The sequence below is a fragment of the Megascapheus bottae genome, chromosome 8, assembly GCF_031878675.1.
Source record: "Megascapheus bottae isolate mThoBot1 chromosome 8, mThoBot2.hap1, whole genome shotgun sequence".
Taxonomy (NCBI): domain Eukaryota; kingdom Metazoa; phylum Chordata; class Mammalia; order Rodentia; family Geomyidae; genus Megascapheus; species Megascapheus bottae.
This window is the reverse complement of record NC_143516.1, coordinates 20,308,443-20,326,462: the sequence shown is the minus strand read 5'-3', so window position 1 is coordinate 20,326,462 and position 18,020 is coordinate 20,308,443. Positions and strand designations below refer to the sequence as shown.

Sequence of the window (18,020 nt, the reverse complement as noted above, 5' to 3'; positions counted from 1 at the left end):
AGGTGGTGGTGTTGGTAGAAGTAAGCAGCCTGGCACGGGGAAAGGCTTAGCTGCTACTCAAGAACCACAATTAAATGCTTGGAGAAATGCCTGATAGGAGAGTTTGTCTCAGGACAAGAAGGCCCACGGTGTAGCCCCCCACCCGTGTCCTGAGGACAGGATGGATTTCATGAACACACTATGGATCCTATGGCAAGAGCCCATTGCCTACCTACACATCTTGCAGCCTCTGTATTAAGAGGACAGCTGAGGGTGTCACATTGTCTTTCCTGTTCTGTAGGTTCATGGAGCTATTTGGATTTATGTGTGTTTAGCCTGCTTTTTACTCTGATACTTTTATCTCTCCAGTTTCTTTTTATGGGGAAGGGGGTTACATAAGACATTTGAAATGTCTTAATGCAATTGTATATTATACATTGTTCAAACTTAATCAAAATCAATAGTGTCACTTAGATTTGAATATTAAAATTCCTAACAAATAGCTAAAGATTACAGTTGAAATATGGACAGTTTGGATTCTCTTAGGAAACAATCAACATGGATTCTGCTTTGGATTCAATTTATAAATGGTCCTGTTTGTCAACAAGATCATTTTGGCAGTTTAGCCCTTCAGTTACCAAACCTCCCAGAACAGAGGCCCTAAGAGTCCTGTCCCAGGCCAGGACTGTGCACAGAGAATATGTGGAAGGATGACAGAATGATTCCTTTGTTTGCCCCAACTCTCTTGAAGAAAAGAACCACATCCAACAATGGCAAATTACCTTTAGCGTGGTAAATTATTTTCTTTGAATTTGTTTCAGATTCAAATAATCAGAGATGCTAATCAGTTTCCTTAATAGAAATATCCCCTGCCCTGTTAAATATGTATACTATATATATATATATATGTGTGTGTGTGTGTGTGTGTGTGTGTGTAAGGTATGCCTGTGTGTGTGTGTGTGTGTGTGTGTGTGTGTGTGTGTATGCATGTGTATGGTGGTAGTGAGCTTTGCTTGAACTTACGGCCTGGCTACCCTCCCTGGGCCACAGCTCCAGCTTTTTGGGATTTACTGGAGATAAGGACTTCCCTGTCCTAACTGACTTCCAACTGTGATCCTCAGGTCTCAGCTTCCTGAGTAGCCAGGATTACTCTTCAGTTTCTTATGTCTCCTGTGTTATACTTCCTTAGCCCTGGTGAAATTTTGGCCATTCTTTCTTTGAAGATTATATTTCTTACCTAATGCCATTTCCTAATGTCTACTAATTACATCCCATCAGACATTTTAGCTTCTTTCTTACTTACCATGTCTTTATGTCATCTCAAAATTTTCCATGGATTTTGCTTCCTGTTCAAAAATCTTGTGAGCTGTATCTAAAATGTTTTGACCTGTATTTGAATTTTTGTTTTCAGTTGCCATATATCTTACTTCTGAAAGATATATTTGTTTTTTCAAAAATATTCAACCCATTCCTATTTCAGAGTACAGTTCTTTTTAAATTTTATTTTCATTATCTTTAAATAGATATACAAATGGATTTCCATTTTGCACAATTTATGTTCACAATGTATCTTGCTCATTGGCGTGCAAATTGATATGTATCTTGTACACATAAATTGAGTACCATTTATACCATACAATTTTAATCCTTTCATTTATCCCCAGCAAATTTTAGCATGCTTGTTTTGATGGCTTTCCTTTCCTTTCTGGGATGGGTAATCCTGGAGCTTGAACTCAAGGCTTGGGCTCTGTTCCTGAACGTTTTAGCCCAAATCTAGCACTTTATCACTTGAATCTCAAAGCTCCACTTCTGTTGTTGTTTTTTGGGGGAGGGGGATGGTTAATTGGAAATAAGAGGCTCACAGACTTTCCTGCCCAAGCTAACTTTGAACTGAAATACTCTGGTCTCAGTTTCCTGAGTGGCAAGATTACAGGTATGAGCCACCAGCACCTGGCTGTATTTTGTGGATTCCTTCCAATTTTTCTGCTTACTTATATTTTGATTCTCCTGTCTGCTAAGTAGGTTAATTTGTTTCCTTTGTTATTATTTTTAATTATTTACTTAATGTTAAACATAATCTCTTAGATATTTCATGCTTGCTTTTAAAAAGTATTTTAAACATTTGTCTTTCTAAAACTAATATCCATGATAATTTTTCACATTTAGATTTCAGTGCTATTCAGATGCCAGGCTTGGTCTTATCTTTTAATCTCTCAATTAAGGTGTTTGTATGGTGGATTAAATATTTTTTCCCCTGTATTCCTATATAAGAGGCAAATTGATTGGTTTGTCCACTTCCTTTTATTTCTGCATTCCAGAACTGTAATATTGCCAGGCTCTTCCATCTTGTTTTCTTTGCTTTGTTCTTGAGTGGATATGAAGACTCGTTTCTTATGTCTGAGGTCCCAGAAGTCATTAGCTTCTTCCTTAGTTTTGGTTTCCTCAGAAACAGATTCTGAGGAAGACTCAATGAGGCAGAGGTTCCTGGAAGGATACTTAGAACACCACTGGTTCTGAGAGGAAGAAAGAAGAAGAGAAAGAAAGAGACCAGTATAATATGATTGCCAACCATGGATCTACGTGAATGAGTGAAGTGAGAAGTCAGGTAATAGTATAAAACCTGGTTGGCTAATCTGCAGATGTCTGTTAGATCTAGTTGGTCTATAATAGTTGGTCAATCCTAAGGTTTCTCTGTTGAGTTTTTGCCTTGTTGATCTGTCCAAAGGTGAGAGTGGTGTGTTAAAGTCACCAACAATCACTGTGCTTCGATCTATGTATGGTTTCAGTGAAAGTAAAGTTTGCTTGATGAAGTTCGGAGCTCTGGGATTCAGTGTGTAGATATTTAGGATGGTTATGTCCTCCTGGAGGAAAGATCCCTTTAGTAGTATGTAGTAACCTTCTTTGTCTTTTCTCACTAATTTTAGTTTGAAGTCTATTTTATCTGATATGAGGATGGCAACTCCAGCCTGTTTATGGGGGCCATTAGCTTGATAGAGTTTATTCCAGCCTCTCACTTTCAAAAGGTGTTTGTTTTTTTGGGTAAGATGTGTCTCTTGAAGACAGTAGAACGATGGATCTTGATTTTTGATCCAACTAGATAATCTATGCCATTTAATTGGAGAGTTAAGTCCATTGATATTGAGAGTCAGGATTGAGAAATATTTATTAGTTCCTGCCATTTTTACAAGCTTTCATTAGGGCCTGTGTCTTGATAGTTTTTGTGGTACTTAGATGTTATGAGTTTTAGGTGCCATGTCTTTCTCTGAATTACATTTGTGTTGGTTTTCCATGTGCAGAACATCTTTGAGAATTTTCTGTAGTTGACCCAGCAATTCCACTACTTGGCATTTACCCAATCATCCAGAAACAAGACATACTAAATCCACCAGCACAACAATGTTCATTGCAGCACTATTTATCATAGCAAAGATATGGAACCAATCTAGATGGCCCTCAGTTAATGAGTGGATCAACAAGATGTTGTATTTGTACACAATGGAATTCTATGCTGCTGTCAGAAAGAATGACATTGCCCTATTTGTTAGGAAATGGAAAGACTTAGAAAAAATCATTTTAAGTGAAGTAAGCCAGACTCAAAGGAACTTAGGCTCCATGGTTTCCCTCATTTGTCATAATCAGTAGAAACCTTGGGCTCTCCTAGCAGAGATTTGCAATAGAGCAAAACCTTGATACAAAAGACCATATAGTAGGATGCTAATTGAAAGGATCTCTAGAATATAGAAACATAAGCCATATAATGAATGATTGTTGTTCTTAAGGTACTATGTTATCTCTCATCTCTTTTGCTGTCCCTTGGTTATCTCATATTGTTACAGTATCTCACTTTGTTACCTGATATATCAGATATATTTGTATTTGGTTATTTGAAATTGGATAGGGAAGGGGGAAAACAAGATGAGGGGTGGGGGTGGAGGGGAGGGAAATGGGGACCAAGGCATGTGAAAGGGTATCAATGTATGGGAATTAATGCACCATCTATCTGACAAATATCATGTAAACCTTCTATTAATTACAATAAAAATATATGAAAAAACCTGGTTGGCTATTTATTAATTTACCCAGGGGCTTATAGGAGCTTATCTTCTTTTCTAGGAAGCCTTTGGAGGAGGGTTATGGTAGTGTGGCATATTTTATGGCATATTTTCAACATGCCATATGCAAACAAGAACAGGTTTCTAGAAGCGTCAGGAAGGAAAATCCCAAGTTATACAGAAGCAGATCTTGGCAGTTGAATGTCAACAGAAGAACCCAAAAACTTAAGGATGTGGGCCAAGAAATCTCATCCTCAGGTGCCATCCCCTGCTACTTAAGTTTCCCCAAGTCTGTGCACTTGGATTTAAGCTCCTTCTTTGTTTTGGAACTTAGAAAATTTCTTTGTTTTGTTCTTAATTTGGATATACACTTTTTTCATATATGTTGCTAGTGCTTAAGCAAAAATAGTATGCTTTTAGTTACAAAGAGGCATACTAAGACAATTTTCATGTTGCCGGGAAGCCAATTCTGAGATCTTTTTTTTGTGCCAGTTCTAGGGCTTGAACTCAGGGCCTAGGCACTGTCTTTGAGATTTCTCAATGCTAGTACTCTGACCTGGAGCCACAGCACTGCTTCTGGCTTTTTCTGTGTATGTGGTACCAAAGAATCAAACCCGCAACTTTGTGCGTGCTAGGCAAGCACTCTACCATTAGGCCACACTCCTGGCCCTTTGAGATGTTTTCATAAATATGAAATAAAATCATAGTTGAATGTGGTAGCAAATTTGTAATCCTAGCTCCTTTGGAAGGGAAGGCAGGAGGATCATATTTCAGGTTCAATATCCAGTAAGATCATACTAAATACACAACACAACTTTAATACTTTTTCCATAACCATACATATTCTACTTCATTCTTTTTATTTTTCCAAAATAGTGTAAGTACTTGTTTCTAGAATATCACTATTACAAAAAAGTTCAGTAAATTTAATTTTATCTGTAAGATTGTATAGTTATACTAGTGCACCTGCACTAAGCATTCATATCTTAATATTTTTTACCCAATGTATAAATTCCCAGTATTAGAATCTAGAGTCAAAGTTTTTCAACAGATCTAAATTATTTTTGTTATATTTTATTCTTTCCCACCATATGGAGAGTATCTTTTTCATATATTTTTATTGTTATTAATAGAAGTTTTTCATTATAATCACCAGATAGAAGATGCATTACTTCACATACATCGATATCCTTTCTCATGTCTTGGTAACCATTTTCCTCCCCCAACCACCGCCCCTCATCTTGTTTTCCTCCCTTCTCTATCCAACTTCAAATAACCAAATATGCATATATACAATATATCAGATAACCAGGTGAAATACTGTAACAATATGAGATAACCAAGGGACCTCAAAGGAGATGAAAGATAACATAGTGCATTAAGGACAACAGTCACTCATTATATGACTTTTGTTTCTATATCCTAGAGGTCCTTTCATTTAGTGTCATACTATATGGCCTTATGTATCTAGGTTTTGCTCTATTGCAAATCTCTGCCAGGAGAGCCCAAGGTTTCTACTGGTTATGACAAATGAGGGAAACCACTGAGCCTATGTTCTATATGGCCTTATGTATCTAGATTTTGTTCTCTCTGCTAGGAGAGCCCAAGGTTTCTACTGATAAATGAGGGAAACCATTGAACCCATGTTCCTTTGAGTCTGGCTTACTTCACTTAATATGATTTTTCTCTGAGTCTTTCCATTTCCCTACAAATGGGCCGATGGCATTCTTTCTGACAGCAGCATAGAATTCCATTGTGTATAAACACCACATCTTATTGATCCAGTCATCAACTGAGGGGCATCTGGGTTGGTTCCATATCTTTGCTATGGTAAGCAGTGCTGCAATGAACATCGTTGTGCTAGTGGATTTAGTATGTCCTTATTTCTGAACAATTGGGTAAATGCCAAGTAGTGGAATTGCTGGGTCATAGGGGAGTTCTATGTTTAGTATTTTGAGGAACTGCCATACTGCTTTCCATAGTGGTTGAACGAGTTTGCACTCCCACCAACAGTGTAGTAGTGATCCCATGGAGAGTATCTTTTACTCTTACTCTCCCCCAAAATCAAGCATGTGATTATTTGGTAATCTTATTGAGTGAAAATTGATGAATGACTTAATTTGTTTTATTTCAATTATCAGGAACAATGAGTTACTTTACTTATTTCTGGTCAGCTGGTATGCACGTTTGTGATTTTTGCTCATACTTTTATTAGCCTACTTTAAAATTTAAGTCCCACAAACTTCTGAAAACTAGACCTTAGTCATGTGTCTTTTGAGGTATGCCTTTTGATATTTATATATATATATTGTTTATTATGTTTTGTCCATGTAAACTTTGATGTAGCCATTTTCATCCATTTTTGGTTTTGTGGTTTCTCATTTTCATATCATGCATTCAATGAGCCTGCCATAATTAGGTATTATAGAGAAAATTTAGCAGTTATTAAATGAGTTTGGCACATCATAGCATTCAGGGTAAGGGACAAAAATGAATAAGAAACTATTTCTTCAAAGAGTATCATATTAAACATAAAATAGTTTGTTCTGTGGAAGGAATGAGGTAAATAGACATTTTCCACTCCACAAACAGAACAGATAGCAGTTCTCCAAACTTGTGTGTCTTTGTTAAAAAAGAAAAACTTAAAGTAGTCAAAACATCAACAAACTTAGTAAATAATAATATTTAGAACTAATCAGCAAGAAATCCAGACCTAGAATTCAAGGTCTGTTTATTCAGTGATACTGTAAGACTGTTAAATTCTGCCATTTCTTCATGAAGCCAAATTTGTAGGACTGAGACAGGTATTTTTAATGTACTTTTCCAGGTGGTTACCTTAGCAGATTTTGCTAAATGTTGGTCTAAGAGGAATAACATTGAAAATTTAAGCTCTCACATCAAGAAAATATAGTTGGAGAGCAAAGAATACCTAAAAATACTTTGAAGACAGAAAAAAAAGCAAGACAGAACTGTGTGTGTACACACTAGAAGAGGCTAGAAAAAGGAGACTTCAGGTCCTCATGACAATCAATAAAACATCTCCTAATCCAATGTAGAGATTCCTTAGTTTACAATATGTTACTCACCTTGGCAGATGCTGACTCCCTAAATGTTGGAAAAATGCAAATACAAATTAAGTTTCCTTGATATAAAATTCTATAAAGATATAAATACATGGTAAGAAGCTAAAGAAAAAAAAGCAGTACCCCCTCTTGTTGATTTCTTTTTAAGTCTTAGTGCATGTAGTGAAGCAAAACAGTGGAAAGGCTATGAAGGCAGATGCTCTAGAAATATCACCTCTCTTTGTTTTCAAAATAAAGCATCACCCACAAACCACATACTGACATTGCTGATATTCAGCCCTTCCCCGCCAACACATGCCAGCCTGACACTCTTGGTTGCTTAAGAGTAAATTGGGTTTCTGATGGAGTTCCAGTGGACCTCAGATAATTCACCAAGCAAAATATAAGCTCTGAGGCCCTTGTGCTTTGGAAGCAGGAATGTTAGTGAATGACTTAAGGTCTCCTGAGTCTATTCTTGATAGCTTTGCTACCACAAGCCAAGTAGCATATGTTTAAATGGATGGAACCAAGCAGCATATATTAACAAGTTAGGGAAGAAACATTTCAGGCAGGAGTAGGCTGAGTTGGGATGGTGGTTAGATATGCAGAGCTATGAATGGCATCACAGCAGTGTGGTGGCTGGGAGGAGGCTTCAGGTTTGAAATAGCAAAGGTGAGTGACCAGGATTGGAGGCAATGCTTAGGGAACATGTCTGGGAGCACAATGGAGTGCATATGGCCCTACTCCATTCTGGGTTATAAGACAGTGCTCAGAGCTTGTGATCCTCCATTTGGGTCCAGAAGTTGCTGTAGAGAGAGGAAGTTAAAATCAAGATTTCTCTATTAAAACAAGACAAAACAAAAATCTGTTCAGCAAAAGAGATTTCAAAGGGCTCAGCTGAATGATTTCCATTTGGAACTGAGGAAAAGAGGATGAAGTAGGGAAGAAAAAAGCAGTTGCAATCATAATACTAGAGCTCAGCAAAGGGATCAACAAAATTATAAGCTTGCAAATAGTGCTAATCCCAGAAATGATGAAATGGTAACTTTTATTTTCCAGGCATAGTCATGTCAGGATAAGACCCAGATCAAGTTTGGTGTTGCATATTTACCTCTCTGTGTGTATCTCAAAGCTTGAAAATACAGAGACCCCACGTCGGGGAGTATGCATCACATGATTTCATTTGCCTGTAAGTTCTAGAACATACTCTGCTCTGTGCTGTTGTAGAAGGCTACTTAGAAGCACATCTCTGAGGGTACCTGTGCTAGAATCACAATGTAGACAAAAAAAAATGTAAGGTCATTGCTGGAGTCTGTATACTAACAGCAAGGTCCTATAATGTGTTTTTTAATAACAAATACCTACCACAATGACCTGCTAATCTAGAACAGCCACAGGCCTAAAACACTTAAGGGGATATAAACTAATAAAGCCAAACCAGAGTTTACTATAAATAAAGGAATTTGCGCAGACACCAGAATGGAATCCATTTGCAAGTCATTATCTCTGTAGATTTTCCCTTGTTTTTTGCCACATTATGTGAAATTTTATTTCAGAAAAACCCAAAATACTCTAGGTGTATACAGTTGAAATAGTCACACTGGGCAACTGAAATAATTTGTACAGTTTTCTTTCTTAGACAAAATTTTGTTTTTCAAAAGAATAAATTTGAAAATTTGTTGAAAACAAACTAGAGGGGAAAAAATATTTGTTTTGATCTCTCTCATCTTTGTCTTCCCAAGTACTTTTTAATCTGTGAAACAGGTTTAAAACAACCATAATCTTTGTTTACAGAAGTAAAAATTACTTCTGCTAAATTTTTTATAATACAATTTGGAATGATTCTTTAATTCAGACAAAGTTACAAGAAGTGATTAGACTTGGAATAAGAATTGAAGCCAGAAGGAGCAGCTGGCTTGATTTTTCTGGGGGAATCACCCATGCTTTTTGGCATAAATCTGTTGCCAATTCTTCTACTGATTCACAGCACAGTGAGTTTTTGTTTATTAGCATGCAATGTGACCACCTAGCAACAAGAACATCGGTTAAATTTCTTCTCTTTATGCTAAAATATTCTGCATTTCATGTTTAAAGCACTCAAATGAGCAAAGAGTATTTTCATCTTTCTTTCTCTGTATTGTTCCCACTTCTGGCTCTTTTCCTCCTTTCTCCTCAATATCAAATCATAGTCCACACTGTTTCTTTTTTTGGGGACATTCTCAATTTCTCCCTTTTGATTCATCAATTCTTCTGCAACTTTCCCTGTGTCTTTTTAATTTAAATATTATTTAATAAGTAAATATTCTTCACAAACTGAATAGATGAATTCTAGGTCTTTCTCCCCACATATTTCCATGTATAGTAATTTTCACTTCTCAAACAAAATGACAATGATGATGATGATAATGATGACAACAATGATGATGATAAAGTGCCCACTGCTTGTGGTTACCACTCAATTTTAAGCAGATTTTAATTCTTAGTTTTTGTTTCTCATGTATATGCCACTAAGCTTTGGAGGCTCTTTATTTCATTTGAGTTGTACTTTTATATTGCCAGTGAGATGCTGCCTATAGAGATAATGCCAGGTTATCATTTTTTCCTCTTTAAATATTTCTGATGACCAAAGGAGACGTCAATACTTACATATGCAATAGTTCAATAATTCCAGTCATTGTAAAGCCTTCCTCTGCACAGAGCTGAAAGCCACATGAGTCTATCGTCATCTGTCCAATAGGGAACAAACATGGCCTCACTTGCACAAAGCAGGTATCGGAATACAAAAAGACAAATTCCTTCTTCAGACTAAGCATCCTCATTTACTCCAGGCATTCCTCAGATGTCAACACCCTGGCCCCTCATGTTCAGGGTCTCCTTGATGCACTCTGATTTGTCAAATTTCCTCTCTAAATTTTTATAAACATTTATAGATGACACCAAAATATTAACATATGTCATATATGCATATAGGAAATGCCCCTGTGGTCTTATCTCACTCTAGTTTCATCCACTTCCCAGTGAAGGCCATTATTTTATCTTGTCCGGTGGCTATGTAGAATTGCATTGTATATATGTACCACATTTTTTGTATCCATTCATCTGTAGTGGGGCATCTGGGTTGTTTCCATAGCTTGGCTATTGTGAATAGTGCAGGTGTCCTTACCATATCTTGGGTTATGATGCTCAGGGTAGACCCCAGGAGGGGTGTGGCTGGATTGTAGGGAAGGTCTATTTTTAGTTTTTTGAAAACATCCAAAGTGCCTTCCAGAGTGGTTGTATTATTTTACATTCCCACCAGCAGTGCAGTAGGGCTCCTCTTTCTCCACAACCCCACCAGCATTTGTCATTGTCTGAGTTCATAATCTTGGCCATTCTTATTTGAGTAAGAGGGTATCTTAGGGTTGTTTTTATTTGCATTTCCTTTATGCCCATGGATGATGGGCATTTTCTAATCTGTTTCTTTGCCATTTTAACCTCTTCTTCTTCTCTTCTCTTTCTCTTTTTATCTTCTTGAATTCAGCTCTAGTTTTTGTTTTTTCATTTCTTTCTCTACCTAAAATCAAAGTAAGTAAAATGATAAAATTTTGAGTAAGGCGAGACAGTAGTAACCAGTTAAATGACTTAGCATCCCAAAGATCATACCCAGCAAATTTAGTGTTTCCTTAAGATCTCCCATTTAGTCAGTGGCAGAGCCCGCACTGACTTCTGTGAGCAAGCCTCAAGAAGATTTCAATTCTTGGAAGCAAACATGATGCAGGATGTTTTGATGCCCCAAAGCAACTCTTCTTCTGATTCCCTAGTTCTTCATATTGCTATTCTTCACTGCTTTAGCATCTTGATTTTAATCACATTTGATATCTCCCAGTTTCTCCCTTTTCCCACCCTCACAGTCAAATATTCTGAGACTTTCTCCATCTTGATGTCTTAAGAATTTGCTGTTTGTTTTCCTCACTGCTATTATCTTAGCCCTGAGCTACCAAATTGCAGTTTTATGATTCTGTCTAAGGGTAAGCATCTTTTCAATGGTTCACTACAAAATATCAGTCTATTCTATATACAACTATTGAAACATATTTCCTTATTCCATCCTTCAGAAATTCAGTGCTTACTTCCATTTCTAAACTCTTGTCTCTAAATGTCTATAAATGCTCAGAAGAAAGAAAAGATAGACTTCTGGAGAGGGTAACATCTGTAACAAAATTAAAATACAGATAATGTGATATTAGCTATGAAAACGCCACTCCAAGGAATTATGCTTTGAAAGGAAGTTATTTAGAAAAGAGGAATAGCTTGCTACTAAAAGACTGGTTAGAAACGGAATGTGAGATAACTTGTAGAACCCTATGGGATAAACAGATGAAAGAACCTGTAATACCAAATTATGGGCTCGGGAGACTTATGGCACAGAACAGCAAAACTAAGTCCCATCAATGGTTACTTAGGATATGGTGCTCTAATGGAACCCTATTTAATCACAGGCATCCAGGAACAGTTTGATTATGCATTAAAACTTAGCCTACATTTGAGGATTCTTAGGTTGTATCAGCTCTGAGTTAGCCACATTATCTGACTCAATGAAGCTTGCTACTAGTTTCCTGCCTAACCTAACATTAGCCTCCACTGTGTTTTATGGAATATGCAAGGGCTTTCTCTCCACCAAGACTGGCAATTGCTGTCTTTGATAAAGAGGGCACCAGTAAAAAAAAAAAAAAAAGGAGAGAACGGGGGAGGGGTGGTTTATGGATTTTAACAGGCATCATTCTGTCTAGTCATTATGAAACCCCTTTTGAATGTAGAGTTTTGATTCAATAACACTTCTATTGTGAAGATGTGTAAGAACTCAAGGAACTTTGAAAGACAGTGCTAACATTTTAGAACAATAATTTAATCCTTTTTATCTTTTTTCCCTTCTACATTCTTTTTCATACAAATTTTTCATGAGCATTTCTATACTGCACCAGAGCCTAGACTTGGAGTTGGTGATAAATAAAATGGTCTTGCCTTTTAGTACATTTTAATTTTTATACAGATTAATTGTACAGACTTAAGAGAAAGGAATCCTTCCCTAACCTGGAACTCTACCAGAAAAAGTACAAGAACATGGAGGAATCCTTTTAGTTCAGAAAAGAGGAACTACACAGTATTAAAGCAAATATGCTAAATATATGCTGAATATATCTGCAAATTTATTTAAGTTCAGTGTGCTGTGTTTTGCTTTCAGATTCATTAAGCAAAGTCCTGTACTTAGTAATTATCCAGCATTTATAGAAAATATTTAATTAAGTCTTTCTTGTATATTGAAAGGGTTTAATTATAGGTACTAATTTATACCCTTTGAGTGATCTATATTTGGGGAAAGTTTTGTCACTGTCAATAAACATAACTCTTGACAGTTACCTTGGTGTTGTTAAATCTCTCTCTCTCTCTCTCTCTCTCTCTCTCTATATATATATATATATATATATATGTATATATATATATGTTTGAACTCATGATTTTGCAAATCTTCTACCACCTGAATTATGCCTCCAGTCCATTTGTTAAGGTTTTATGTATAATAGAAGGTCTTATAACTTCCTTTTGCAAGGCTGTCCTGGAATTCATAGTCCTTCTGCCTTCCCTGTGGATTACATGTGCATAATCTGGGTATTCTTGAAGAACAATAAGAAACATTAATTTACACATTATTTTATTTAGGCTACATGAAGCAAAAAGTAATATGATTTCCTTGCCAATGAGAATCAGGTTAACAAGTAAAAAAGCTTAGGCACTTGAAGATGGCAGCTGCTGTTGCGAGTTTGCTCCAGGCCTCAGTTGCCCAACATGCAAGTACCATCTCTCAGGGCATTTCTGTGTCTGCAGCCCTTAGGCATGTTGCTTCTAGAACGGGCTTGACAAACACATTGAGGTCTGGCTCTACTCAAGCTAAATTCTCCTTCAGCACTAGTACCTCATCTTATGCTCCTGCTGTCACCAGCATGCTTCTTACTTTAAAGGCATAGCTGTTGTCCATGGAGAGTTCAGAGAACTTAGCCTTGATGACATTAAGGGGAAATACTTGGTGCTTTCCTCCTATCCTTTGGATTTCACCTTTGTGTGGCCTGCAGAAATTGTTGCTTTCAGTGACAAAGCCAGTAAGCTTCATAATATGAACTGTGAAGTCATGGCTGTGTCGGTGGACTCCCACTTTAGCCATCTTGTCTGGATCAACACATCCAGGAAGAATGGAGGCTTGGGCCACGGGAACATCTTACTCTTGGTAGATTTAACCAAACAGACCTCCCTGGACTATGGTGTGCTATTGGAAGGCACTGGTCTTTCACTCGGAGGTATCTTCATAATTCATCCCAAGGGAGTCATGAAGTGTGAGTGTCAATGGCCTGCTGGTGGGCCAGAGCGTAGAAGAGACCCTCTGCTTGGTGAAGGCTTTCCAGTGTGTGGAAACGCACAGAGAAGTCTGCCCAGAAAACTGGACCCCAGATTCTCCTACAATCAAGCCAAATCCAACAGCTTCCAAGGAATGCTTTGAGAAGGTGCATCAGTAGAAGATGGTGTGAAGTTTCTGAAGCTTCACTATAGCAAAGAACCTCAACCTGTGCCATTTTTAGCATTCCAAGGATTATTTATAGAAGGAAAAACTCAATCATGCTTATATTTATGGATATTACTCTTTTTTTCTTTTAACAAAGAAAACCCCTTTGTTTTCATTTCCAGGGGAGCTATTATCCTTAATGTTTTCTTTTTTTTGTAACACTGGCTAAAACTTTGTCCAGGTAGTTAGCTAACTTAAGATGTGCTTTTATTGGCAGCATCATTATTGATCATGTCTTCAATGAGCAAAGGAGACACTTCCTCCTTGTCTTCCAGAGCTTTACTGCACCAAACTAATGCAAGCACAGAATGCTTCTTGATCAAGAGTCATGATTTTTCCTCTTGAAGGTGTTTGTATTAAAGAGAATGTCGTTCATGACAACATAGCTTTACATTGTTAGGCTCTGCTAGCTAAACTAACTCAGAATAATGAATGTCTATATGATGGAAACAAATGTGAATCAAGACTGAAACATGGTGGCAACAAGACTTAACTGGTCCTGCATGACCCTGCCCCTAAGGTTTAGTTTACAGTTACTTATTTATTCACTAGAGAACTTAGTTCAGTGTGTATATTCAGATAATGATTAGATATAATTATAAAGGATGTATATTAAATCCAGAGATTGAATTTTGATTCAAGTGCTTGCTGTCAAATGTATCATAAAAATAAATATACCTTAGCTGGGCACATGCCTGTAGTCCTAGCTACTCAGGAAGCTGAGATCTGCAAATCAAGGTTCAAAGCCAGCCCGGGCACAAAAGGGTCTGAGACTCTTCTCTCCAGTTAATCTCTAGAAAACAGGGTAGTAGCCTTGAGCTGAAGATCTCAGGGACAATGCTCAGGCCAAGTTCAAGCTCCGTAACCCACAAAAATAGATAAATAAATACTCCTTAAAATAAAAAGAAAAAAGCCTAACAAATATATTTAATAAAATTTTATATGACATGAGATCCTTCAGAAATGAAGACCTGAGACCCAGAGAAAACTATATATTTTTGCTAAGTTTCATAATAAAAGAAGTGGCTAGTTGTGAAAAACATGATTGGACAAAAGGATATGATCTAACGGTCATAAAATAATAGAGGAACCCAGCCAGATTTGTTTGTTCAGATTATGGATAGCATTGCTTTCCCTGAGGGTAAGGGCAGGACCCCTCTAGAATGAGGTCCTTATGATCTATTTTTTCAGGCAAGGTAACCCAGAAATTTTTTTTATGACTAGGCAGCTAGACGAAGGAAAGAGCCTCCTTCTTGCTTCTGAGGCCCTCCCACTCACCTCCAATTCTCAGAGTGTGACAGGTCCCTATTTTCTGAACTGGCATGAGACTAATAATATTCCGTATCCCCATTTTGAGCTAACGCTTCTGTTCAGCTCAGATGATACAGTAGTGGAGCTTGACTGATAAAGCTCTTGTCTTCATAGAGTTTAGAATTAGAAAAAACAATACATAGCTAATCAGATAAATGGCTATTTTTTGCCATTGAAAAGAAGTGTTTAAAAGATGACATGATATAATTGGAGTGTTACGTGCAGAAACAAGTACCTAGTGAGTAAAAAGGTATTCCGGTAGGGATCCAAAAGAAAAGGAAACAGCATGGATTCAGTTTCAAGAGAGGAGGAAAAGTTCAATTTCACTGAACAGCAAAAAGAGAGCCAGAGCCAGAACGAGTCTGATCAAGGCCTGAGTGGTGACCTGGTAAGCTGTATTATAGATATAAGAATGTAATATAAAAAAGAATATATAATTAGAGGATAATAAGAATGGGAAATGCATGCATAAAGAAGAGGAAATGTGATCAGGAATTTGCTACCGAAAGTGACTTAGAAAGAAGGGAAGGAAGAAAGGAGAGGGGGAAGAAAAGGAAGTGAAGGGGAAAGAAAAAAGGGGGAAGAGGAAAGAAGAAAAAGGAAGGAGGAAAAAACGGAAAGGGAAAGAGAAAGGAGTTCCTTCCAGGGAAATATTGCTTAGATCTGGGCAAGGTTTGGAATTTAAGGTACCTCTGGAGTATCCAAGTGACATTTTTCACTCTATGTTTAGTCTTTTGAGGAACCACCATACTGCTTTTCATAGTGGTTGAGCGAGTTTGCACTCCCACCAACAGTGTAGTAGTGATCCCTCCTGGACACATCCCTGCCAACAGCTGTTATTAGATTTCTTGATCATGGGCATTCTAACGAGTGAGGTGGAATATTAGAGTGGTTTTGATTTGCATTTATTATATGGCCAGAGATGTCAAGCATATCTTCATGTGTCTATAGACCATTCTATTTCTTCATCAGAGAAGACTCTAAGTCTTTGGCCCATCTTTTAATATAATGGTTGTTTCTTTGGAGATTAGTTTTGGAGTGATTCAATTTTTTGAGCTGTTGATATATTTTAGATATGAGGCCTTTGTCTGTTGTATGGTTAGTGAAGATCTTCTCCTACTCTGTAGGCTTTCTACTTAGTTTGCTAGCTATATCCTTTGCCATACAGAAGCTCTGAAGTTTAATGCAGTTCTACTTATCCAGTTTCTTTGATTTGTTGTGTTTCTGGGTCCTTATTAAGAAAGTTTTGATCTGTGCCAACGAGACCTAGTGTATCTCCTATTCCTTCTTGTAAAGTTTTCAGTGTTTCTGCTTTTACCTCGAGGTCTTTGATCCATTTGGAGTTAATCCTGGTGCAGGGTGACAAAGAAGGATCCAACTTTAGTTTTCTGCAGGTGCTTAACTAGTTCTACCAGTACCACTTGTTCAACTTACAAATTCTTTTTTTTTAATTTATAATTTTTTATTGTAATTAATAAAAGGGTTACATGATATTTGCCAGATAGAAGATGCATTAATTCACATACATTGATACCCTTTCACATGTCTTGGTACCCATCACCTTCCCCCCCACGCCCACCACCTACCCCCTGTCTTGATTTTCCCCCCTTCCCTATCAAATTTCAAATAACCAAATATAAATAAATTCAATATATCAGATAACAAAGTGAGATACTGTAACAATATGAGATACCCAAGAGACAGCAAAGGAGATGAAAGATAACATAGTACATTAAGGACAACAATCATTCATTATATGGCTTTTGTTTCAGTATCCTGGAGGTCCTTTCAGTTAGCTTCATACTATATGGCCTTATATATCAAGGTTTTGCTCTATTGCAGATCTCTGCTAGTAGAGCCCAAGGTTTCTACTGGTTATGACAAATGAGGGAAACCATTGAGCCTAAGTTCCTTTGAGTCTGGCTTACTTCACTTAATATGATTTTTTCTAAGTCTTTCCATTTCCTAACAAATGGGTCGATGTCATTTGTTCTGACAGCAGCATAGAATTCCATTGTGTACAAATACCACATCTTGTTGATCCACTCATCAACTGAGGGACATCTAGGTTGGTCCCATATCTTTGCTATGGTGAATAATGCTGCAATGAACATTGTTGTGCTAGTGGATTTAGTATGCCCTAGATTTTGGATGGTTGGGTACATCGATGCAAAACTTCTCAACAAAATACTGGCCAACCGTCTACAACAACTCATCAAAAAATTATACACAATGATCAAACTGGATTCATCACAGGGAGGCAAAGCTGGTTCAACATACGCAAATCAATTAATATAATTCAACACATCAACAGGAGCAAGGACAAAAATCACATGATTGTCTCAATAGATGCGGAAAAGGCATTTGACAAGATCCAACACCCCTTTATGTTAAAAGCTCTGGAGAAACTAGGAATCCATGGAACATTCCTCAATATAATAAAGGCTGTGTATGAGAAACCCACTGCTAGTATTACACTTAATGGCAAAAAGCTAAAGCCATTCCCTCTAAAATCAGGAATGAGACAAGGATGCCCACTCTCTCCATTACTCTTTAACATAGTACTAGAATTCCTAGCCAGTGCAATAAGGCAAGAGGCAAGTATAAAGGGGGTCCAAGTAGGGAAAGAGGAAGTAAAACTATCCCTCTTTGCAGATGACATGATTCTGTATTTAAAGAATCCTATAGACTCTACTCCCAAGCTCCTTGAGCTGATTCAAAACTTTGGAAGAGTAGCAGGCTATAAAATTAACCCTCAAAAATCAACTGCCTTCCTTTATGCCAACAGTGAGAGGAACGAGGCAATAATCAGGAAAGCAACTCCTTTCACAATAGCCTCAAAAAAATAAAGTACCTAGGAATTAGCTTAACTAAGAATGTAAAGGACCTTTTTGATGAAAACTTTAAAACCCTAAAAAAGGAAATTAAAGCAGAACTAAGGAAATGGAAAAACCTCCCATGCTCCTGGATTGGAAGAATCAACATTGTGAAAATGACAATCTTGCCAAGGGCTATCTACAAATT

At 37.2% G+C, this 18,020-nt stretch overlaps 1 protein-coding gene and 1 pseudogene across 2 annotated transcripts in view; both read left to right on the top strand.

Annotated features, from left to right (window-relative positions):
* Pde7b (phosphodiesterase 7B) overlaps positions 1–18,020 on the top strand; it is a 294,549-nt gene that overhangs the window by 21,772 nt on the left and 254,757 nt on the right. The window lies entirely within an intron of this gene.
* On the top strand, positions 12,639–13,711 carry LOC150059627 (thioredoxin-dependent peroxide reductase, mitochondrial pseudogene; annotated as a pseudogene).